General features: G+C 38.1%; 1 protein-coding gene across 3 annotated transcripts in view; it reads right to left on the minus strand.

Annotated features, from left to right (window-relative positions):
- TRIM9 (tripartite motif containing 9) overlaps positions 1 to 25,004 on the minus strand; it is a 210,381-nt gene that overhangs the window by 175,286 nt on the left and 10,091 nt on the right. For all 3 annotated transcript variants that reach the window (XM_084981079.1, XM_084981069.1, XM_084981072.1), the window contains one exon: positions 7,291 to 7,351. The gene's annotated coding sequence lies outside the window, so the exon portion shown is untranslated. The remainder of the gene's footprint in view (positions 1 to 7,290; positions 7,352 to 25,004) is intronic.

Genomic DNA, 25,004 nt, shown 5'->3' on the forward strand with positions numbered 1-25,004 from the left:
GCTCATTGACTATTAAAATGGAGGAAAAAATAAATATGTACATACCACTGAGGCAAAGTCTTTGTGCTAGGTCTAAAATTCCCTGCTGTGACTGCTAATTCTCATTCTTCTAACTTTCCCAGTGTTCTTTATGCCTCACCTGCTCCTTTTTTTTTTTTTTTGCTTTTTAGGGCCGCACTCATGGCATATGGAGGTTCCCAGGCTAGGTTAGGGGTCAAATCAGAGCTATAGTTGCTGGCACTACACCACAGCCACAGCAACACAGGATCCAAACTGCATCTGCGACCTGCACCATAGCTCATGGTAACACCAGATCCTTAACCCATGGAGCAAGGCCAGGGATTGAACCCACAACCTCATGGTTCCTAGTTGGATCCATTTCCGCTGTGCCACAATGGGAACTCCTCACCATTTTTTTTAATCCTCAAAGCCCTTTGGTCCTTTTGCCCTCACTTTCTTCTTCCCCAGGTGGACCCCACGGACAACCTGTTCAGTGAGACTTAGAATCTGCTCATGATCACATCCCTGGACCCTCAACACCACCTACTTCCTATTCCCCTGATGGCTCATTTCAGCGTTAGTAATAGAAAAAAGGGAAGCATGGGATAAAAAGGCCCCCTCCTGACCTTCAAGGTTACCTAATAAATGTAAATTCACGGGGATGACAATATCAATTAGGACCTTGTTATTTTATTTTACTTTTGACCACATCCATGGCAAATGGAAGTTCCTGGGCCAAGGATAGAATTTGAACCACAGCAATACTAGATCTTTGACCCACTGTGCCATAGCAGGAACTCCTTAGGACCTTGTTATTTTAATGTAAATGTGAAACTTGTTTAAATAACAAAGATACTTGTAATATGAAACTCATTTATCTTTCTATAGCAGACACTTTGAGTTTAAACACTAACTCTGACACTTTGAGTAAAGTCCTAGGTCAATTGCTTAATCTAAGCCTCAATGTCTTCACTTGAAAAAAAAATGGACCTAATACTAGTTAAATGTATATAGTGCTTACTCTAAGCCAAGTACTGTTCTAAGTTCTCTATAAAATATGCATACCTAATCTTTGAAATAACTATAGTATTGGGGGTAAAAGCCGGAGTTGCTGTGATAAAGAGACCCAATGATGCAGAGGCTTAAAAAAAAATAAACATTGTGATGGCTAATTTTATGTGTTGACTGGGCTAAGGGATGCTCAGATAGCTGGTAAAACATTATTTCTGGGTGTATGAGAATGTTTCTGGAACAGATTAACATTTGAATCAATAGCCTGGATAAAGAAAATCTGCCCCCTTCAGTGGCAGCGGGCATCATCCAATCCACTGAGGGTCAAATAGATCAAAAAAGTGAAGGAAAGGCAAATTCTGGCTGTCTCTTCTTGAGCTGGGATGTCTGTCTTCTCCTGTCCTCAGAAATAGGAGCTCCTGGTTCTGAGGCCTTTGGACCTATACCAGGGTGTCCTCTCATCACCTCTCATCCTTCCAACCCCTATTCTTAGGCCTTTGGATTTGGAATGAATTACTGAAGATTAGTCCTCCAGTTTGCAGACAGGGAAACCAAGTACCCTGCAGGGCCCTCCTGGTTACAAAAGCCCCTCTGAATCTCTGTTTTTTGTTTATAGAAAAAGGCTTTACTTTTGGAACTTGCTGATACTTATTACTGGATTTTCGTAATGAAATTAAAACCTATTTCACCTATAAATAATGATAGTAGTAGTACACAAAACTATTTGTGCTCTGTAGTGTACTTCTTGGATGCCCTCTATGGTCCTTCAGTGGCAAGTCCTTTATACTATGCATATTTAGAGTCTTAACTCTTTGGGGAATCATTGTCATGCAGGATAACCTTGAACTCTTCAACTTTAGGGAGAAAAGTCTGAAAGCCACTCATATCCCATAGCCCTGCTCCTCAAGTCCTGCTAAATATTTAATAAGCAACAAATTGTTAAAAAGCCAATTAGAGGGGAAAAATGGAAAAAGAAAAAAGCTTTAGTATTCTAGGTCTTCCCTGAGTTCCAAAGAGCAGACTCAAGCAGTTACTAATTAGGGACATAAGAGAAATGCAGAAACAAAGGAAAAGCAGTCAAGCAAGTTTTAAAACAATGATAGTTTAAAAAACAGTTCAGTGATAACTCAGAATCACAGGACCCCTAGTTTCTCCTAAAGGGATATACATAAAAATCTGACACATAACTTTGAGTTGTTCTGCAGAAACTATGATCCTCATCCACGTGGAGGATGGTGACTACATGCTGACCACAAGTACATAGACTCCAGACTGGCTGGAACTAAAAGGTTGATGATTAAAATTCCGGAAATAGCATCATGCTATCTCACCACCAACCAATTAGAAGAAAGTCAATGAGCTGATCCTCACCCCTAATTTTTCCTTTAAAAACCCTTCTGTGAAAGCAGTTGGGAAGTTTGGGTCTTTTGAGCATGAGATTCCCATTCTCCTTGTTTGGCACCTGCAATAAACACTGTACTTTCCTTCACCACAACCTGGTGTCAGTAGATTGGCTTTGCTTTGTGACAGATAGGCAAATGCGAGTTCATTTTTTAGCCTCCATAATTGTGTGAGTCCATTCTCTTAATAAATCTCTTCTTATGTATCTATATCTACATCTACATCTATCTATCCATCCATCCTATTGGCTCTGTTTCTCTGGAGAACCCTGACTAATACAGACATTGATTTACCATAGAACACAACAATGATGGTAGATGTGCTGTTCTGCTCCACAGAGTCATCCATGAACCAAGGCTAGTAGGATGGCCCATCCACAACATTAAGTTTCACCATCACCATTCACCATTTGTAATCACCATTTTCAAACAGTTGGGAGGATAGGGAAGAAAGAGTGTAAGTTTAGGATAAGGAACTTCCTTTGAACCAAGTAAAACCAGGGTAGTGCACATTGCTGCTCTCATTCAACTGGTTAACACTTAAAGATCTAGCTGCCCTGAGTTTGTTCTAAGGTAGGTTGAAAATATAATCTTTAGTTGATTACCCATGTGCTCAGAAAGGAGAGAAAGGATGTGAGAAAAAAAATTAGGATTCTCCCCTTGCAAAACATTACAAGATAGTCATATTATTATTCTCATTTTACAGATTAAAAAACTAAGGTATTGAGAGGTTAAGTAACTTGTCCAAGGAAACAAAGTTAACAATGTTGGGGCCATGATTTGAACTTCAGGCAGTATGTCTTCAAAGGGTTTGCTTTTACCTATAATACTCTTCTGCCTTCATAGAATCTACAGTACACTGTGGTCATTTATTTACTTATTTTCTCTCCACTGTGCTACATAAGCTGCTTGATGAAAAGATTCCATTCATCTTTAAATTTTCCACATTGTAGCTTTACATATAAAGGGTATATCGGCTAGTTCTTAGTTGCAAGCCATAGAATTGCAAATTCTAGCTAGTTAAAGCAGAAAAGAAAATTAGGTCATTTTGGTAGCACAAAGGCTATTCTAAGGGATGAGAGAATCAGCTTTGAAGCAACCTGCAAATCTGAGCACTCACAGCCCATGGGCACTATGTCTCAAGCAGACAGATGACATGGACAGGGAAACCAAGGGACAGAAGCAATAGACTGCTCCCTAGTATCTCCAATGACTCACTTGAGGACTTCATGCTTCCCATTTCTCACAACTTCTGGCCCTGTGGGTCTAGAAGTCCTGGTTCACATAAGGGGGAGTGTTTCCAATAGGTGGTGCAACAAGATATCTAATGAACTTATTTCTATGGCTGCCATGTGGTCACTTAAGGCTCCTTGTGCCAGGAGACAGGCAAGCACACAAAGGCGTTCCCACACCACCAGTTGGAGTTGACCCTGACCATTATGAGGAGGTAAGTCTGATATGAAATAGGAGCAGGAGGAATATATTTGGCACTCAGGTGACCTACTGAGGCATCCTGTGGTTTTCCCATCCCCAAATTTAACTGTAAATGGGCAAGTATAGCAACCATAGACTGATAAGAAACAGTAAAGTGTAGCCCAGAACCTTCAGTGATGTGGGTCTAGGTCACCCCACCAGGCAAACCACTTTGACCAGAAGTACTTGCCAAGGATGAGGGCAATCTAGAACAGGTGGTAAAGGAATGTGGTCATGAGCATCAGTTACAGCTTTGGGACCAACTGCCACAGCAGAAATCTACCTCCTTCCTCTAACCTTCCTTTTGCAAGCTTCCCCAGAAACTGTGACCAGCTAGAATTTGAGAGAAGTTATATCTAGATGGAGTGAACTTAATGTGGGGAGCCAGTGAACCTGAACCTGTGCACTGCACAGGATGGACTGCAGTGGATGTTGCTGGTACTCCACTCCCATAACCAGACCTCTCTATCTTCTTTTTTCTTCCAGTCCCCTACCTAGGATGCTTGGGAGGTTATATACCCCCCCCCCGGGAATAGAAAATGAGAGTCTATTATAGGCAAGATGACTCTGCATTGTGATTTTTGCCCCAGAACCCACCCTGACCACCTGTGCACAGGCACACATTCTCTTCTCCAGTGGGTCAGGCCAAGGCTGGACCACTGAGATCTCATCCTTATTCAGCTCCTTCCTCTTTCTCTCCTGCCTCTCTCATCCCTAAAGGTTTCTTCTAAAAAGCATTTCCTCAATAAAACACTCCAAATCCCTACTGCAAGATGAGCTTCTAGGGAACCTAACCTAAGACTGTGCCCTCTCTGATTCTAGGAGGCAGGAACAATGTTGAAGTTGACTTAAACCAACTGGAAGACTGATTCAACAGTGTGTAGATTTCAGAAGGATGAAGAACCCCATGGTCTAATCTGGGAAACTTTAAAAAAGAGAAAACTCTTCCAATAGAAATTTAAGACACATAAGTATAGATTAAGCCTAAACACTGGAGAAAAAAGAACTGTGAACAGTGGATCTCAAAAGCCAAAGATTAATTAGCAATGGCAGCGCTATTGTTTAAATATTGTTAAAAACAGCTATTTTAAAGCAATTTAATGTCTGAACAGCTAAGAATTAAGTCTTCCATTATTTTTTTGAAATTGTCAGACTCTTAATAAAATAGTGTGTCCCACTTGATAACACAGAGTGTGGAGAAACTAGAGACAGTGTAGCAACACAACTGATTAAAGTGCACATAGTAGGTTCTGCATGTGTGGAGATCTTTTGGGGGGAGAGGAGTGTTTTTTTTTCAGGGAGAAGATGTTATCACTGACATTGTTTAGAATTGTCAATGATTAAATGGTGAATGATGATAACAAAAAGCAGGCTGATTTTTACTCAGTTTTATGATTGTTTAAAAATTGTCTACAGGAGTTCCCGTCGTGGCGCAGTGGTTAACGAATCCAACTAAGAACCATGAGGTTGTAGGTTTGGTCCCTGCCCCTGCTCAGTGGGTTAACGATCTGGCGTTGCCGTGAGCTGTGGTGTAGGTTGCAGACGCGGCTAGGATCCCGCGTTGCTGTGGCTCTGGCATAGGCCAGTGGCTACAGCTCCGATTCGATCCCTAGCCTGGGAACCTCCATATGCCACGGGACCGGCCCAAAGAAATAGCAAAAAGACAAAAAAATAAAAAAATAATAAAAAAAAAAGAATCTGGCGTTGTCACTGCAGCATCTTGGGTCACTGCTGTAGTGCAGGTTTAATCCCTGGCCCCAGAACTTTCATATGCTGTGGGTGCAGCCGGAAAAAAAAAAAATCAACCTTCATCACAGATACTCTGAGAAACACTAGTTTATAAGTCTCCTGTTGAATTGCAGAATATACTCTAAAGATCTTGATTAAACAAGATGGTGAATGAATAGATGAATCTAAACACCTACCACATGGCTGGGCTTCAGGAAAGAATGAACTAGAAGTTACCAAAGCCTATTATACTGGAACATAGGATGTTATGTTAGAGGAATTTTAAATATCAGATTCTTACATAGAACAAACTTAATATAGTTCTCCAGGTACAAAGCTTATTAGCATGAAGAAAATCAAGATGTATTTAGATGGCTGATTTCATTACTTACCTGAGGTAACAGACTGGAACCAGGTAACTCCTTGGGAACAATGCTCACCTCGAACTCTTTCAAGAGGCAGAATATAGGTAATTGGAAGGCCACCAGGAATAAAAATAGTAATATATGAATGGCTGTGCCCACAGCATATGGAAATTCTGCTGTGTGCAAAAAAAGGTAGGAGCGACTCAGTGTTCAATCCCAGAGCAGTGATAACTGGGATGATGAAGGCAGTGTATAATGGAAGACATTTCTGACTGAAATAATTAGAAGATGAATGAAAGCATCAATCTTTAAGTGACAGGGATTTCTTTCTACCCTAGTTTTAGTTCTGATTCTCTCTTGATTCTTCCATCATATGACATCTTAACAGTTTGCCATTTCCTTTAAAAAAAATAACAAAAGTCATGACTCAAGGAGCCACTTAACTCCAAAATATTAACTTTCTCTATGTTAGGACCCAGAGTAGAAAGACAGAATATCCCACAGGGGATTTTAAATCTCTGACTTTTATAATTTCTACTGTATATATTTTAGGTATAATTATTAGTTATCTCCATTTCATTATTCATCTATTCATTTCACACTTTGTGGTGTACTAGAATAAGCCTTTGGCAAATGAATGGACTAGATGAATAGGAAATAGATTAGAATAAATATAAGTCTGAGGAATGCAAGATATTCTTGCCTATGGGGAAAAGGAGATTTTTTTTTCCCCCCTTTTGAATCTATTATGCTTGGAAAAGTCTGAGAAACCCACTGTTCCATATATTCCAGCAGACAGTGGGCCAAAGAATGTAGGTACATCAGGGTCTGAATGCTTTATGCTTAGACTATTTATTAGGAACATGGACATGTTTTACTGGCTTTTGAAAAAGAGAAATCAGAGATCGTTCTTACATAATCATAGGCACCACAGAAAACATTTTTGAACTCATAACCCATTATCCAGTGTTCTGCATGAGGGAAAATTGCTACTATGTCATGAAACAGACTATCATATTTTTAATAAAAGTTATATTTTGTTTTTAAGTTATATTTTTAGAAAACCTTTTTATTAGATAGATAGCTCAAGACTTTGTTCAACATCCAGTTCCAATATGTAATAAATATTACCTCCTTGAAATTCTATGCATGTCTAGCCTGAATTTTTCCAGTAATCACTGAATCCCTCTTTCTATTGCTTCTTTCAAGAACTACTTTGGTAAAACACAGCCATAGAACAATGTATGAGACTCATATTCACAACTATTTGATAGTTTTCTGATTGAACTTGAAACTTGTTGGATTTTTCCTACCTATCCACATGCCAGGAAGAAAAGCAGAACTCTTTCTCTCCTGGGGGAAGCAATGAAGAACCTGAGGGAAGAGAGAGAAAGAAAGAAATAAAGATGGTGGAGGCAGCTGTGTCTCCTGAGAGTTCAAGCCTCATGGAGCTTTAAATCTCCAAGGCTTCTCATCTGTACAATACTTTCCTGTGGCTAAGAATTTCTGACTATTTATCACATATTATTTCCAGGTAGAACACTGCTCTTTAACAATAAATACCACACCATACTTAACGATAGACCCAGTTAAAATGGCAAATGGGTGAATGTAGAACTTATTAACTACCCCCGGTGAGATGTGGTGTGAATGAACTAAACAAAGCTTTTCAAAATTAAATTTCAAATGATTGCTAGACCTCCACTTACTCTGTCAACACAAACTCAGTGTGTTATTTTCCTTGATCATAACTTAGGGAATTTTAAGAAAAAGCTTTAAAAAGTATGCAGCATAATCTACTGAACATAAAATACAAGCCCCCTTCTTCCCATTAACTTACAGCTCTTTCATGTACAAAACCTTAATAAAGTATTGTAATTTGGTGGTATTAAATGGCACAATAAGCTATTATACAATTTTCCTTCTCTCCACAAAAGATATTGAACACTAAGGTATACCAATATTATTAGTAATTGTCATAAGTTAACTATTGTTTGAGGATCCATAAATAGAATTATGTGGGATTTCTCCCCATATACTTCAAGAAAAAATACATAGGTTCAAACATTAATGAAGAAAAAGGTTGATTTTTGGCTTTTGTGAACAGGGACTCTGGAATTCCCAAATAACCTCACTTAATTTGCATACGTAAAATCTTATTTAATCTTTATTTTCTTTTACTTCTTTTTCGTTTGCTTAATTTTTGTTTTTGAAAATTCAGCATTTAAGTGAGTCCTGATCTCTCCCTACACACATGAATTGAAAGCAGTATGTAAATACCTTACAAAGTATCTCACTAAAGGATGAGTACCACACTTACATTTTAGATTAATTTAACCATTGTCTGTCACCACTGTTATTTTTTAGTACTTACATATAGAAATATTTTTAGTACACTTATTTTATTTATAGAAAATGGTACCATTTCTATTAGAAACTTTGAATATTTTAATAAAATGCATTTATAAACTATGAAATAAATTTCATTTCTTTATGAAAATTCCAAACAGAAAGGTTAATGAAAACTAAGTTAAATCTAGATAATTTGATTTGTGCAATATTTAATATTCAATAAAGTTGGATAACTTGAAAAAATCTGGATAAATTTCCTGTCATTTAAGAAAAATTAATCGTTGCATGCATACATCACACTTGAAGTCTAGTCCTTTTTTTTTATAATCAGAAGGAAATAGTACTCATTTTTCTTGGCTAAACATTTTGTATACAGCATTCTTTTTAAAAAAAAAAAAAAAAACCATAAATGCTGGACTCTTGGGCATGGCAAGCCTAGTGGGGGTCAGCTGATAGCTAGCTGTGTGTTCCCTGGTTTCAGTGGCATTTGAGCTCAGCATCCCCCCTCAGTGGAAATGTGGAAGAGTAAAGACCTCTTAAAGCCACGGAGTGAACAATGTACACCTCTCCTGGGATGAATGCCTCCTCGCATCTAGTACATGACAGAGGGCTGGGAGCACAGAGCCACCTGCTGCCCTGGTCCAGCTAGTCTCCTTCAGAAGGAGCCTTGCCAAGGGCAGGTCAAGAGTAGGGGCAGACCCTATGGCAAAGAGCAGCTTTGTCCCCATTCCTATTCAGCTTTGTCTTCCTTCTTATTCTTTGCTGCTTTTAGAATCATGTTAACATATGCTGTGCCAGTAGCCAAATGGGCTGGTGGTGGCGGAGAAGGCTAAGATAAGAGATGAGGGAAGTGGTGAAGGATCACATGTCAAATTTGCCAGGAAATGTGTCACAGGGCTCTCCTCAAAAAACAGGGATGGGCTCTGCATTTCCCATGTTAAACACCTGACCTGATATCATACAGACACAGCTCTAGTGCTGTCCCAGAAGTGAGTTCCAATAGATGTCACCTCCTTGATCTTAGAATCCAGCCTCCAGATTAACAAAAATTACCATAACCTTGAACATCAATTCAGATGACTCAAAGTTTCTAGATTTGAAGGTTCTAAGGGGCTAAGAGACCTCCGTTTAGTGGGTGCTTTTTTTTGGAGATTTTTTTATTATTTCTCTTCAATATATTGAAAACACATGAAGACAAAATCACAATAAGTTTAGGCCATTGGCGGAATTTATATATGTTGGGAAAATAAAAGGGCTGAGTCTTACTTAGATATGGTCATTTGAATACAAAGAGTCTGAGATTAGTATCAACCTTAAGGTATCTCACCTATTCATCTTATGCTAATGTTTCAATTTATATGGGTCTGGTTCCTGAATTTTAATAGTCACCATTTACAGCTGTTTCATTGATCATCTCTCATTTGTTTTCCAGAAAGCATGCTTTCTTCAAAAGCACCTCATAAATCACTTTTTCCCATTCTCTGTTTGGGCAGGATATGTTCTTTTTTAACCATAGATGCTGTGGTACCATTTTGTTCTCTTCAAATAATATAAAATTAGCTGTGAGCTGGTGCTCAAATTTCTATTTTTATATCTGCCCCTGTTTTTGTAAAAGGTATCTCCTTCAAACACAGATCAGATTTCTGTTCTCCTTAATTGATGCATGCAACATCTTAATTTTTTGTTCTTCTTAGAAGTATTTTTAGTTTATCTAACTTTCATAGTTTTTGCATTTTATCTGGATGAACTAGAGTATCTATAGAGTCATATTACCTAACAAAGAAGCTGCTAACAAATCCTTAACATGTTATTTTACTTCTTATGAATGATAATTATCTTAAAATGTTGATTGTCATCATAGGCTGATGCTGCAAAAGGAAGCTCACAATTCACTGGCAGATTGTTGCACTTTATAAAGATGAGCAGGTTGGAGTTCCCATTGTGGCTCAGCAGTAGCAAACCCAACTAGTATCCATGAGGATGCGGGTTCAATCCCTGGCTAAGGATCCGGTGTTGCCCTGAGCTGTGGTGTAGTTCTCAGACGTGACTCAGATCTCTCATTGATGTGGCTGTGACTGTGGCTGGTGGCTATAGCTCCAATTCAACCCCTAGCCTGGGAACTTCTATATGCCTCCAGTGTGGCCCTAAAAAGCGGAAAAAAAAAAAAAAAAAAAAAGATGAACAGGTCTTTAGTTTGGGAATTTGGGTTTTAATTGATGAAGGGAGTCACTAATGTGCCAGCGTCTGTTCTGTAGACTTGGAGTAAATAGTGCCCCCTCTGGCCTGACTGCAAGAACTCCCTTTCCCTCCTGTCCAGGATGTGGATGGACTCTTCCCATGGACAGTGGCTGCTTGACCCATGCTACCTGTCCCCTTCTCCTTTCCCCTCCTCTCTCTCCATCCCAGATGCTGCCCCCAGAAAGTCCAGACAGATTGGGTCTTGAGGCCCAGACTGATCAGACTGGAGCCCGAAAAGTGTTAAACAGATGGGCAAAGTACTCTTCTCAACTTGCCAGAGCCTCAGGGGAATGATCCCAGTTCCTGTGTCTTTAGATAGAGGGAGCAGGAAAGCTATGACTATGACTTAAGTTTTGAGATGGAACTTGCAATAAACATTCACAAACCAACAATATTACCAGTGATGCTTCTGTTGTCTAGGGCTATTAGCACATTATTACAATTTACCTGCATAATTCCTATGAGAACTGGAGATAGCTGACAAAGGAAAACAGAAAACCATGCTCTGTTCTCACATAAGACTTTCATTACAGATGAATTTCTAATTTCACTGAGGGTTACCAAAACTATCAATGTATTATAGATCCAGTTGCTCCTAAACTCAGTTAATATTTCCTAGCCTATTTTCTATGTCTAAATGGGACTTTTCCCTTTGGAAAGGAAAATTATAATCCAAGTGTGAGATTTTCCCCAGTAGTTGTAAAGTGTTTCCTTCATTTTCTGTCAATTGTATTTCAAGAGGGAGAGAGCTACTAGTAATTTGCTAGCCTGTCTGAAAGATGCAAGTGTACTAGACAGATCACTCAGATAACACATGACATACTTCAAAAGCTAAATAATGGCTGCAAATGGTTCTACACCTACTCCCTTCAAAAACATGAACAAGAACTTCTATGAGACAGAAATGTCACTCAGGAAGTCAAGACAAAGTAACACACTTTGGATGTATTCTACATTCATGAAAGAAAATATTAAATTCTGGTAATACTCTAAAAAATTCTGGATTAGGAAGAAGAATCTTTTACTAAAGAGATAGTCTTATCTTTGGAAGATACGTTTTTGAGTAGAGTATTGGTTGACTGCATTATGTCTTATAGAGGAGGATATTTACATTGAAAGATTAATGTCATTGGACTTTATTGGTAGAAAAGAAGTAACAGGTTTTACAGCTTTACTAAGCAAGTGAATGGAAAGGTTACTATACTCCCAAATATGATATACTTTAAATCTCACATTAAGCCACACCAAGCAGAACAAACAAGTTATGGATCTATTATTTTAATTTCAGCTTCTTACTTACCACACCGGGCATCATTTCCTTCAACCATGGTGTTAACATATTTCACATAATGTATTAATCTGTGACACCCTGGTATCTCAGGCAGCCAGCTACACCCAGCAGGTTCCCACTGCCTAGCAGATGGCCCACTATTCAAACACATGGCAACACCTATTCTTTAGGGGGCTCCTAACCCAGGCCTTCTCCTTAAACACAAAGAAATTTTTTTCAGCACTTGTAGATGTCATTCCATTATCTTTTATTATACAAAAAGACAGTTTATATTTTGGATCTCTATTGGGGCTGGGGAGGCAGAGAGGGAAGATAATGTTTTTGAGGCCCCGGTAGAGAGACAAAGAGAGGGAGTTGTGGCCTGTAAGTAGATGAATTCACGAGTGGACTCCCACAGCTGCCCTCCACTCACTGTACCATCTGCTTTGCAGCTGGGACAATACTAGTGGCTGGTTAGACAATAAACTTACCCTTGCAGAAGGCTGCCTTTAACCTCAAGAGCAATGATTACATTGCCCCAGGTGGTGGATTAATACCAAGCGATGGTCTATTTAAGATGATTTGGGCAACAAAACCTTGAGATAGAGTGTTTGTTTAATTGATTAAAAAAAAAACTTTTAAGGGAATAGGTCATTAAAAGAAAGGCCTTATCTTAGAATTTTATTTTCTTATCTACAATTATTTGAAGATAAGAATGTACATATTTAGATAAATTACACCCACTGGAATAGATAAAAGAGCCAGTTACAGATCCCTGAACTATTTTGATCATAAAGAGCACTAAGAAGATCACTGGAAATTGTGGCAAAAGTCAGGCATAAAACTCCCCTGGATAGGTCTCTAAATTTGAGAATCTATAAATGACTGTTAACTACAAGTATAATTATAGGTAGTTATCCCATAGAAAATCGGTATTTTTATATGCTCAGTTGCAACTCAACTCAAAATTCAAGTGTTACTGGTAGTTTGAATTAGGGAAAAATGGTAACCTATAATTTAAAATAGAATGCAGCCAAGACGTGGTAAAACAAAATCTCAAAGTTCTTCATTAAAATGCAAATTAATGAAAACTGAATTAGGCCATGGGACAGAGGGATATCCAACTGTAAAATGAACTAAAGCAGGTCGTTAAACTGACAAACAGGATGAATATCTGGTTCTCAAAACCAGAGCCAACTTGACAACAAGCACTACATAGGAAAGCTCTTGATTAGTCACAGAAAAACAGAGGAGGAAAAGCAAAGATGAAGAGTTTCCAAAATTGGGAACAAATGAAAACCTTAGAAAGTCACATTGCATACCTCTTTACAGAACAGTCTGCTGCTGTTCACGGCTCTTTGGGATCATTTAATCAAATATACTCTCTAGAACATTTTCTAAAATGCTTCTAGTGAATCTTGGCAGTGATCTGGGGAGGGCAACAGTGTTGAAAAACAGCAGTTCCTAATTGTAGCTTTGAATGTCTAGAGCCAAAAGGGTCATAAGAGAGCAGTAGGAAGACTGCAAATATGTCCTGTGTAGCTTCTGCAACATTCTCCCTTCCTGCCTTCAGGTGAATCTACAGAGCAGGGATCATTTGAGGGCTGCTACAAGGTAGGCTTACTGCTTGGTGCTGGGCATCCGGTGTTAGGTCAGATGTGCATAGTCAGTGATCTGGCTGGGGATGGGTCTTAAAGCCAACTCAATAGAGGTGAAAGGGAAGGAAAAGGGAACCAGAATGGTTTCCACTTACCGTCATATCTCCCCACACCCACTGCTTTGGATTTGGGGGTGGGGAAGGGAAAGTGGGAAGAGGAAAATAATTAGAACTCAAGGAGAAAGGGAGGAAAGAACAGAGAGGCAAAAACTGAAATAAATTCAACTCAGAAATACTAATAGCTAACATATTTTGAGAATGCACAGTGCCAACCATGCTATTTCGTTTTTATGTCTAGGTACACACATTTTAACATATTTGCATGTTAATATGTAATATAACTTTAACATTTTATTTAGGATGATAAATCCTAAAAATAATATGAACAGTGACATACTGGTATACTGATAAATGTTCAAGAACAACTCTTAAAACAAAAACAAAACCCAAACCCACCCAAATTTGATTTGTAGTGTTTGCCTTATTTCCTTATGTACTATTTGCACAATACAGATACAATAGATGTAAATAATATCAAAAACACAGACAATATTACAATGTAGTAAAATACTATTACAATGCAGTAAAATAATTACACCACTGCTTATCTATGTGTGTATGTTTTAATAAAACTTTATGAAGAACAGACAGTGGATTGGATTTGGCCTGTGAATGTAGGAAATATATTTTTGTTGATTGTTATGTCCCAAACATCTAACACATCCCCTAAGACACAATAAGGGATCCACAAACATTTGTTTAACAAATAAAGGACAATCAACTATAACAAAAAATATACATATTTTTAAAAAAGGGCAACGTGGTAAACCTTGCCAAGAAAATGGGTTAGTGTGATCATGAAAAAGTTGTGCAATTTAATTTATGCGTATTCTTTCAAAAAATTCCTCAGTCCTTTCGATCTTTTCTTCTTTGCTCCTGTCTAAAACCGGCATCCATTTTAAAGTTCTGACTCAGTTTTCCTAACTTATCCTGTATAGTGAGGCAGTTAATACACAGATACCCAAGGGCTGCTGCTTAATCTATGAATTTCTAGCCATGACCAGGAGTCACAGATATTGCTTTCTCTTCACATGCAACTGAGATGGAGTTGTCCCTGATATTGAATCTGTCACACCACTTATGAAATAAGTACTCTTATTATCTCCATTTTATGTTAATAGGAAAATGAAGAAGAGAGAAGTTTAGTAATTTGCCCAAGTTGCTATAATTTGTGAATGGCTGAGCTGAGGTAACAAACGCAGGCTTCAAAGCTTTTCTACTTTTCTGATGGGGAAGTATAGACAAAACAGCCCCAGTGACCCCCAATTCATCTCTATTTACATTCTTTTTTTTTTTTTTTTTTTTTTTTTTCTTTAATGGCTGCACTGGCAACATATGGAAGTTCCTGGGTCAGGAACTGAACTTGGATCCTTTAACCCAGCACGCTGAGCCAGAAATCAAACCTTCACAGCCACCAGAGCCACTGTAGCCAGATTCTTAACTCACTGCACCACAGTGGGAACTCCTTTACATTTTTTTTTTTCTTTTGCTTTGTGGGGCCACACGTGCAGCATATGGAAGTTCCCAGTCCAGGGATCAATTCAGAGTTGCAGCTGCCGGCCTATGTCACAGCCATAGCAATGCCAGATCCAAGCCGTGTCTGCGACCTAAACCACAGCTTATGGCAACACCAGATTCTTAACCCTCTGAGAGGGGCTAGGGATTGAACCTTCATCTTCATGGATTCTACTCGGTTCTGCTGAGCCACAATGGGAACTCTATCTACATTCTAATTACTGGTTGTGGGAAAAGCTATTCAGTAGGATCTTTAGTCTGGAGGGTAGTTTAGCAAGGGGTAGAGGAGGAATCCCTATCATGGCTCAGCGGTAATGAACCTGGCTATTATCCATGAGGACATGGGTTCGATCCCTGGCCTTGCTCCGTGGGTTAAGGATCCTGTATTGCCTGTGAGCTGTGGTGTAGGTTGCAGATGTGGCCGGATCTGTTTCTGTGGCTACAGCTTTTATTAGACCCCTGGCCTGGGAACTTCCATATGCCTACGATGCAGCCCTAAAAAGGCAAAAAAAAAAAAAAGAGAGAGAGAAGAAGCAGGGGTAGATTCTCCAGCATGGATGGTTAGAAGGCTGGTGAGCCAAAAGGAGGCTGCATCTGAACTTGCTGATATGCAAAATCTTGTTGAATGTTCTTTGTGCAGAAGAGCAAAGTAAACACACTTTTCTTCTTAAATTAACGTAAACATAAGATGGCATTTTTGGCTAAGATGAATAAATTTATAGAATTATAACTGTCATCTGGGCTAAATCTGTATTTCTCCAGAATTCTCACAGAGATTTCTGAGTGGGTCAAATTCTCAATGAGAAAGACACAATGTTGAGGGGAGTGGGGGAAATATCATTTGAGCAAAGAGTTTGTTCAGAGAACTATCTAAATATTGCTGGTCATAACAATTACTAACACCAAAATGACAACAGCAAATTACTTTCGGTCATGACTTTTGGTTATCATCATTTTATGTATATAGTTTGAAATAATAATTATTAATAACTAAACCAAAATTTAATAGGATAATATATATCCTATAGAATGCTAGGTAATTTAGAATAGAATATTAATATTAAGCTTGATATTATGTATAAGATTTTTCATTATAATTGCACATTTTAATGATCTGTAGCTGATAAAAGCAATTTATACCATTAAATTGCTTTTTTGTTGTGACATTTTATGATGAACTAATTAATAATCTTAGACTCATAAAATGAATATTGCAATGAATTTTATGTTTATAACCTATGAGCCTAGGCTGAATATTTATGAAACTAAGCAAGTGAAAAAAAATCCATATTAATTTTTGACAAAATGCAAATCAAACATTGCTTGAAGTGAATAAATGTATAAAAACATTTATTGCTTGGAGGCTAATTCATTTGCATTATGAATTTATGAAGATTGTGTCTCCTGTGGTCTCCATGGTAACAACAATAAAATAAGTTAACAGATGAGGTTTCTTTTAATCTCTGTAAAAGGGGTTAAGGCCCTTTTACAACATATTCAAATTTAAACCATCAAATCAAATTTACATACAGTCAGTTTCAAAGATTAAAAAGGTGATCAATACAATTGAATGTAATTTTCAATAACCAAATAACCCAGTTATCAAAATCAATGCTAGACACAATGTTCTTCACAGTATAAGAATAAACACAATATTATAAACTATTTCAGATATCACTCAACTACCCACTAATGCATTTGCTTCATGAACCAATAACCTGATTAATTTTCTTATTCAGGTTTTCAGTTTTCATTCTATTAATGGATATTGGCCATATTGATCATGAGTTCTCTGGCTGCCAGAGGTGGTAGCCAGGTCATGGAAAAGGCAATGGAAAGTGAATTCATGGAAATTGATACAACATTGTAAATCAACTATACTTAAATTAAAAAAAATTTAAAAAAAGAAAGTGAATTCAGAGGAGAGCTATAAAGATGGCAGTAGGACTCTCATTCTGGCATTTGGACAGTGCCCTCAGCAGACTCAGGTAAATCTGTGTCCCTCCTTTGGCTACTGCATGTGTATTTTCCCTCTTTCATGCTCATCCATAACCAGTCTGCTCTAAAGCCTTCCAGAGCCATATAATATCTAAGACCTCTCAGCAACAGAATTCACTATAGTCAGCTCTAAAGATTCAAGGACTAGGCATGGTAGCAGAGCAGGCACGTGGCTTGAAAATCCTGCAGCCCCAAACTTAAATTGCTTCTGTTTAAGGAAGACGTGACAGAGTTGCTGAAAAACTTCATTGATAGGATTACTAACATGGGCTAGGCAAGACTGCTACATGTTCCACAAAACCTGTTCCTTTACCTCCTGATCACACAACTAAACAATAGTTCCCAGCCTCCCTTACTCATGACTGAGTTAGGGCTAATGAATCAAGGACAAAAACCATGTTGACCATTTCCAGGCCTGTCATGCAAACTTCCTATGTGATCCTCCATATCTTCTTAGTCCCTATGTGCCAGCTGGATGCAGAGGATCCAGCAGAGAAGTCTGAGATCCTAGCACATTAGACCCATACGAGGTAAGGAGACCCTGACTGACCTCGTGGAAGGCTGTTCGCCAACCCATAACACCCTCCCTAGACTTTACAGGAATGCAAAACCCTGTGAGATTTGACTGTCCCAGCAGCTTGCCTTATTTACCCTAGTACGGTGGGGAAGTGGAAGCAATATTACACAATATGAAATTTTTTATCCTTGATGCCTTTGCCAAGGCTGCCCCCTTTCTGTTAAAACTACCCTATTATTTTCAGTGGAGTGATGTCCCTTGATGCTTATTAGATAACCACAAATAGCTGTTTTTAGTAGGAAAGCAAAAAGTGTTATAAAGGTTCAGAGAAGGGGAGAAAGGTACAGACAAATATATAACACATCTGACTTTTACTGATTTTATTACAATACATACACAAATCATGCAAAACATAAAAATACAGGCAGTAATTTCTTCCTAAATAATAAATGGATAAAATAGAACATTAACCAACAGCTAGAGGAAGTAAGTAGGCTAAAATAATATTATAGAGGACAATTACTTTCTAAATGTACAGCATTTTAAATGATAAAGTGAGAAGAGCGATCTTTTTTAAAAAAAGAAATCTCTCATAATTATTATAGGTAAATGTAAAACTTTCTTTAAAAATAGAAAAAAAAGCCAGTAAACTACTGTAAAAATCAATTAATCAATAAAGTGACAGTAAATATCCTTAAGCCCTTAATCCCTAACATATTTGTTTATTTCTTTAGCTTAATGAAATAATAATATCAAAAAGTTGCTTGTCAGTAAAATTTACAATTAGAGTGATAGCAACCCTTCCCTCAAAGTCTTAAGAAACAGGATTTTCCTTATTTATTTTATTTTTAGAAAAGTTTCAAATTATATACATGCAGAACTTATTGACACATTAAAAACATACAGCCATATTAGACATTTAAGTTTGACCAAATAAAGTTTGAATATTTAAAAGGAAGCCAAATAAAGGATTATTATCTTTTATTTTTCATTTCGTCTACTGTAATTTGAAGACCTTCAAAATGAAAAATAAAAACACTACAAGCTAGTTTAAATACTAATACAAATATGTATCACATTTAACAGCCAAGAAACTATCAATATCCACTACCATTCTAATCTGTCCACTTCTCTCCTTTCTCTATTTTAAAAGATAAGCATGTTTTTGAAAGCACCTTCTCGAATGCAAAGCATTATGTGAATGTAGTGTAATATGTCGTCATTCATTCTAGATGATTTGAGGACAACATCTTAACAAGAAAGACATGATAGGAGTTCCCACCGTGGCTCAGTGGTTAAGGAACCCAACTAGTATTCATGAGAATGAGGGTTCGATCCCTGGCCTCGATCAGTGGGTTAAAGATCTGGCATTGCCCTGAGCTGTGCTGTAGGTTGCAGATGCTGTTCGGATCCAGTGTGGCTGTGGCTGTGGCTGTGGCTGTGGCACAGGTGGCAGCTAGAGCTCGGATTTGATCCCTAGCCTGGGAACTTCCATATGCCGCAGGTAAGGCCCTAAAATGACAAAGGACAAAAAAAAAAAAAACCCAAAAAACAAAAAACAGACAGACATGATATTTAAGCTTCCTCCTATTAGCCTGCACTCCCACCTTCACATCTAGGAACATGAAGATTTGGAGACACTCTTTCATTCAATTAACATCTTGTAGGTATAGGTATCATCTCCACTCCCCTCACCCCCAGACCTTTTTATCCCCCAAACAAAGAAGCAGAAAGGAAACACAAGTAAAAAGACACTAAGTAAAACTTTACCAATTAGAAGGAGGACCAGCCCTAGGAGATTTCCTGTGAGTGACATAGCCCAACAAAATTTTTGTATGATCACAGCCACATTTCAGATTTATGAAACAGTCACACACTGACACAAAGCTTAACATTAACTAATATTGTCTCCATAGTCTCTCAGTTTTCCCATATCTTTAAGACTGTTATTAACTGTCATGTGGGAAATAAATAAGTACACCTCTTTGCCAAGAGGCTGCCTTCTATTAGTTTGAGGCTTTAGAATACGGTGTAGTTTTCTGAAGATAAGCACACTGAATTGCAAAAAACTAATTTTTTAATGACTGTCATTTGATTTCACTTTATTTTCTACATGTGTACATTGACACCATTATAATACTGTTCTTGTCTTTGACACTGTTGGAAGGAACCTAAAAATTTTTGACTACAGAAATATCTACAAAACACTGGGGAAAATTTGGCTTTCATTCATAAATTGCCTTTTCTTGACAGAGAAGCATAATGGAAAGGAGGTTTTGAGGGAATGGATTAAACATGATGGTTATGAATTGGGCTCAAATGTTCATTAAATGGTGAAAGAGGTAAGAAGTTGAACCTACACACTTGTTAAGTCCCTAATAAACTATTTTATAAGGCCTTTAAGGATTAAGCTCACAGATATTAACATGACATCTAAAATGATAGAAAATACCTGAAGTCAATATGTGCCTAATACTAATTATATGATAGAGTGCTTAATCCTTCCCCCCCAAATTAAATATTCCCCCAGTTCTGAGGGTCTGTGAAGTTGTTAATCCCCTAGAGTCTAAAATCCAACAGACCTGGTTTGAATCTGGCTTCTGCTACTTATCAGTGTTTTAGGCATATTGTTTATTCTCAAGACTCAGCTTTCTCTTCTGCAAGAAGGAGATTAACAGTGTTTACTTCTTCTGGCTGCTGTGAAAATTAAACAGCATAAGATCTGGATACTTCTTCATCTGGTGCCTGGTACAGAGTAATCATTCAATAAATGACGGTGGCTTTGATATTATTATCGTTGTCATTACTACAATATAGGCAATAAGCCAATATTGTTAACTGCAGGGCCATGGGATACTAATGCCAACACACTGACCTATGAAGGGTGATGTTTTTTATGTTTTCGAAAGCCTGTTTCCAGCTGAAAATATTTTTGTTTTCTCCTTGTAATCAAAAGAAGCATCTTCTGCCACCTAGTGGCTCCTTATGACCAGTGAAGAAAAACATAAAAAGACACCCCCAAAGTCCCCTGAAAACCACTGTATTAATTTAAAACAAAGGAATCATGCTGTAGATTTTCAAAAGAAACAGTATATGGTAGGAAAAAACTGCTTAAATTTAAATATTGTTTTTTCTTCATAATATTCTATTAATCAAATTCTATTTCACCACTTAATTGCTAACAGCATTTCTGCAGAGTGACTGGGAGCCTTTATGGTTTTTTCTTTTTTTGTTTTTTTAGGGCTGCACCCTCAGCATATGGAGGTTCCCAGGCAAGGGGTTGAATTGGAACTACAGCTACCGTCTACACCACGGCTCATGGCAACACTGAATCCTTAACCCACTGAGCGAGGTCATGGTTACCAGTTGGATTTGTTTCCTCTGCACCACAATGGGAACTCCACCCTTAATGGCTTTTAGGCCACAATTAAGTTCCCTGGTTTCTCCATGGTAGAGGTGGTACATAAATGTAAGGATTTCATCTTCTATGTTTTTAAAATACAAACATCACAAATGCCGATTTTTTTTTTTTTTTTTAATGTGGAATGCTCGGGTGCCTTCTATTTCTATTTCTTAACCTGGGGATAAGAATTTGTAATTATTATTCTTTAAACTAAATATATATGTTTACATAAGATTAATAGTTCATTGGCAAAAGAAGCATGAAGGGTCATCTAGACAGAGGGGATATTGGAAGCAAAGGCAGCGTATGTGTGATTGCAGGTTCTGGAAACTACGTGTAGTTCCATGTGTTTGGATTCTAAGCTTCAAGGGGAAAGGAGTGGGTAGAGTCAGATTATGTGATGTATCTGGATTATCACTTGCTGGATATTTGCAGCCATCACAGATCTATACAGTGGAAATTAGATGATAACAGAAAATACTGATAAGGCAAAAGCTATCATTGAATAATTACTTTCTGTGGAAAGGTGCTGAAGCCTCCTACCAGTCAGCACCAACTCGTTAGCATGTGAGAGCCAGTGAGGTCTAGATCCTCCAGCACGAGTGAAACCTTTGGATGACTATACCATGATCAACATCTTGTCAAAAATCTCGTAACAGACTCTCAGCCAGAACCACCAGGAACTAAGCCACTTCTAAACTCATGGTACACAGAGGCCTTGAAAAATCATGATTATTATTTTAAGTTGCTAAGCTTGAGGTAATTTGAGGCAGCAATAGATAACAAAGGTATTAGGCTTTTGTGAAAACAGCCCTTATGATACTGGGTCCAAGTAATATTTAGAATGGAAATATTAAAAACCCAAAGCGTATTGACTTGTTGCCCTTAATCTTTTCAAATGACTGTTCTAGTCTATTCAGGCTGCTATAACAAAACACCACAGATCTGGTGGGGTTAACAACATGCATTTATTTCTGCTTATGTCTGCTTAAACACAGACATTGGTTTCTCACACTTCCAGAGGCTGGGAAGTTTAAGATTGAGGTATCAGCAGGTTGAGTTCTTGGTGAGGGTCCTCCCTCTGGTTTGCAGATAGCTGCCTTCTTGCTGTTATCTTCAAATGCAAAGAAAACAAGCTCTGGTCTCTCTTCCTCTCCTTGCAAGGGCACTAATCCCATCATGGGGGTTCCAGCCCCATGACCTCATCTAAACCTAATTACTGGAGTTCCCGTCTGGCGCAGTGGTTAATGAATCCGACTAGGAACCATGAGGTTGCGGGTTCGATCCCTGCCCTTGCTCAGCGGGTTAAGGATCCGGCGTTGCCGTGAGCTGTGGTATAGGTTGCAGATGCGGCTCAGATCCAGTGTTGCTGTGGCTCCGGTGTAGGCTGGTGGCTACAGCTCCGATTAGACCCCTAGCCTGGGAACCTCCATATGCCGTGGGAGCGGCCCAAGAAATGGCAAAAAGACAAAATAATAATAATAATAATAAACCCAATTACTTCACAAAGGTCTCACCACTTAATACCATTGCATGGGACATTGTGTGTGTGTGTGTGTGTGTGTGTGTGTGTGTGTGTGTGTGTGTGTGTGTGTTCTTTAGGACTTCAACAAACTTTAGGGAGACACACTCAGGCCACAACAACAATTTAGTGGTCATTTTCCATAATTATTGAATTTCAGAGAGATACTTACATGTAAGTATGGTATATCAGTGTACATTTATAAAATTTGATACTTAACTTACTATATTTAATATAATAGGTTAAAAATAAGTTAAGATGCAATGTTGTTCTTTTGACTGCCTATTCTCATGGGCAGGGCAACTGAGACCCACGGTTGCTCAGATAACCATCTCCGTCCTGGTTCAGTGTAAGCGTTTCTTCTCCTGACTCTGCATCATTTATGATCCCTTCTGCACCTTGAGCCATCTGTGTGAGAAGAACTGCTACTTGTGTCAAAGATTTTAATGCTAAATAAACACATTTCTCCTTCTCCTCCTAAAATTGGCCAGACATCAGAATTTAAGTCTAGTGTCTATAGCTTTAGCTTTCTTTGTGCCTTTTGGACCATTGCTGTAACATTTATTAATCTAACCTTGAACTACAAATACCCTATAACTTGCCAAGGACTTATGTCAGTGATTAGTAATCCTTCAGACGGCCAACTCTTCATTTGCTAACTCTAATTTAGGGTTTCATATGATAGTATCCCTTTGAAAAGCTAGAATTTTCTCCAGCTAGGTTTGAACATTTTATGCACGAAGAACATTATAAAAAATTTAATAGGCTTCTTTAAAGTTAAATTTTAAAGCCAACCTCATAAATTTAGAATGATCCTTACTTTTGCCCTTCTGTATCCAGATGGGAGAGGAGAATAATTAATCTTCCTAATCTTGGCTTAAGAGCTGAGAGACCATCTGAGGATATTTTCTCACAGAGAGTGTAGCTGTCGGAGAGTTTAGCTAAGCTACTCTATAATATTGTTGCTTCCCCATCCATTTTGTGTGACCGAGCAGCCTGCAGTGGCCTTGAACTAACACCAGCCCCTCCTGTGAGTGTCTGTCCTTGATAACAGCCTGCAGGGTCGCAAGTAAATATAAGCTTCTGATAAGACTCCTTCGGTGGCTCTTGGGATAAACAGCCACCCCTTGTCTTCTCAGTGCCTTCACATTGTGCACCCTTTAGATTGTGCTCTGTGAAACTTACCAAAAAATACTCTTTTTGGTTTGAATTGCCCATGAATCCCAAGGCGCTCCACTCACTGACCCTAATAAAAGGCATGTGCCCCATGTCTTGCTCCTCTCTGCCTGTGTCCTGCCTCACCCTCCCTGCCTGGGCCCTCAAGGAATGCTGTATACTTCCTTCATGACATATGAGTAATAAAATTCTCTATTTTTTAAAAACTATAAATATGCTTTTTATTTTGAAGTTACTTTCAAACTTGAGTTACAAGAATACCTCAAAGAACCTGGATTTCCCAGTTTTTACCACTTTACAACACTGGCTTTCCCTCTTTTTGTGTAAGTTGGGTAAACTAGAGACATGTCTTACTGCTCCTAATAATAGGTCTGTGTGTAGTTTTTGAAAACAAGGACACTCTTATACAAAATCACAGTACTAATATCCAAATCAGGAAATTAACTTTTATGTAATATGCTATTCAAATCCATAGATCCTTTCAAAAATTTCCAGTTGTCGCAATAATATGCTTTAGAAAAAAAAAATAAAGCATCTTCTCCTTTGGAACAGAATCCAACCTGAGATCATAAGCTGCATTTGGCTGTTGTGTGTCTTTGGTCTTCATGAGTCTGGAACAGTTCCTCATTTTCCTTTTTCCATCATTTTTGAAGATTTTTTTAATAATGATTTTTATTTTTTACCATCATAGCTGGTTTATGCGTTCTGTCAATTTTCTACTGTACAGCAATGTGACCTAGTCACACATCCATGTATACATTCCTTTTTCTAACATTATCATGTTCCATTCTAGGTAACTAGATATAGTTCCCAGTGCTATACAGCAGGATCTCATTGCTTAGCCATTCCAAAGGCAATAGTTTGCATCTACTAACCCCAAATTCCTGGTCCATCCCCTTGCCTCCCCCTCCCTCTCAGTAACCACAAGTCTGTTCTCCATGTCCATGATTTTCTTTTCTGTGGGAAGGTTCATTTGTGCCATGTATTAGATTCCAGATATAAGTGATATCATATGGTATTTGTCTTTCTCTCTGACTTACTTCACTTAGTATGAGAGTCTCTAGTTCTATCCATGTTGCTGCAAATGGCATTATTTTGTTCTTTTTTATGGCTGAGTAGTATTTCATCGTGTATATGTACCCCATCTTAATCCAATCATCTGTCCTTGGACATTTAGGTTGTTTGCATGTCTTAGCTATTGTGAATAGTGCTGCAATGTGTTTTTTTTCAAGGAAAGTTTTGTCTGGATATATGCCCAAGAGTGGGATTGCTGGGTCATATGGTAGTTCTATGCGTAGTTTTCTAAGGTAACGCCATAC

Source organism: Sus scrofa, chromosome 1 (assembly GCF_054392235.1).
Source record: "Sus scrofa isolate SSC_HxYL_T2T_F1_AM1 chromosome 1, Sscrofa_HxYL_maternal_Yorkshire_Landrace_v2.0, whole genome shotgun sequence".
Lineage (NCBI taxonomy): Eukaryota > Metazoa > Chordata > Mammalia > Artiodactyla > Suidae > Sus > Sus scrofa.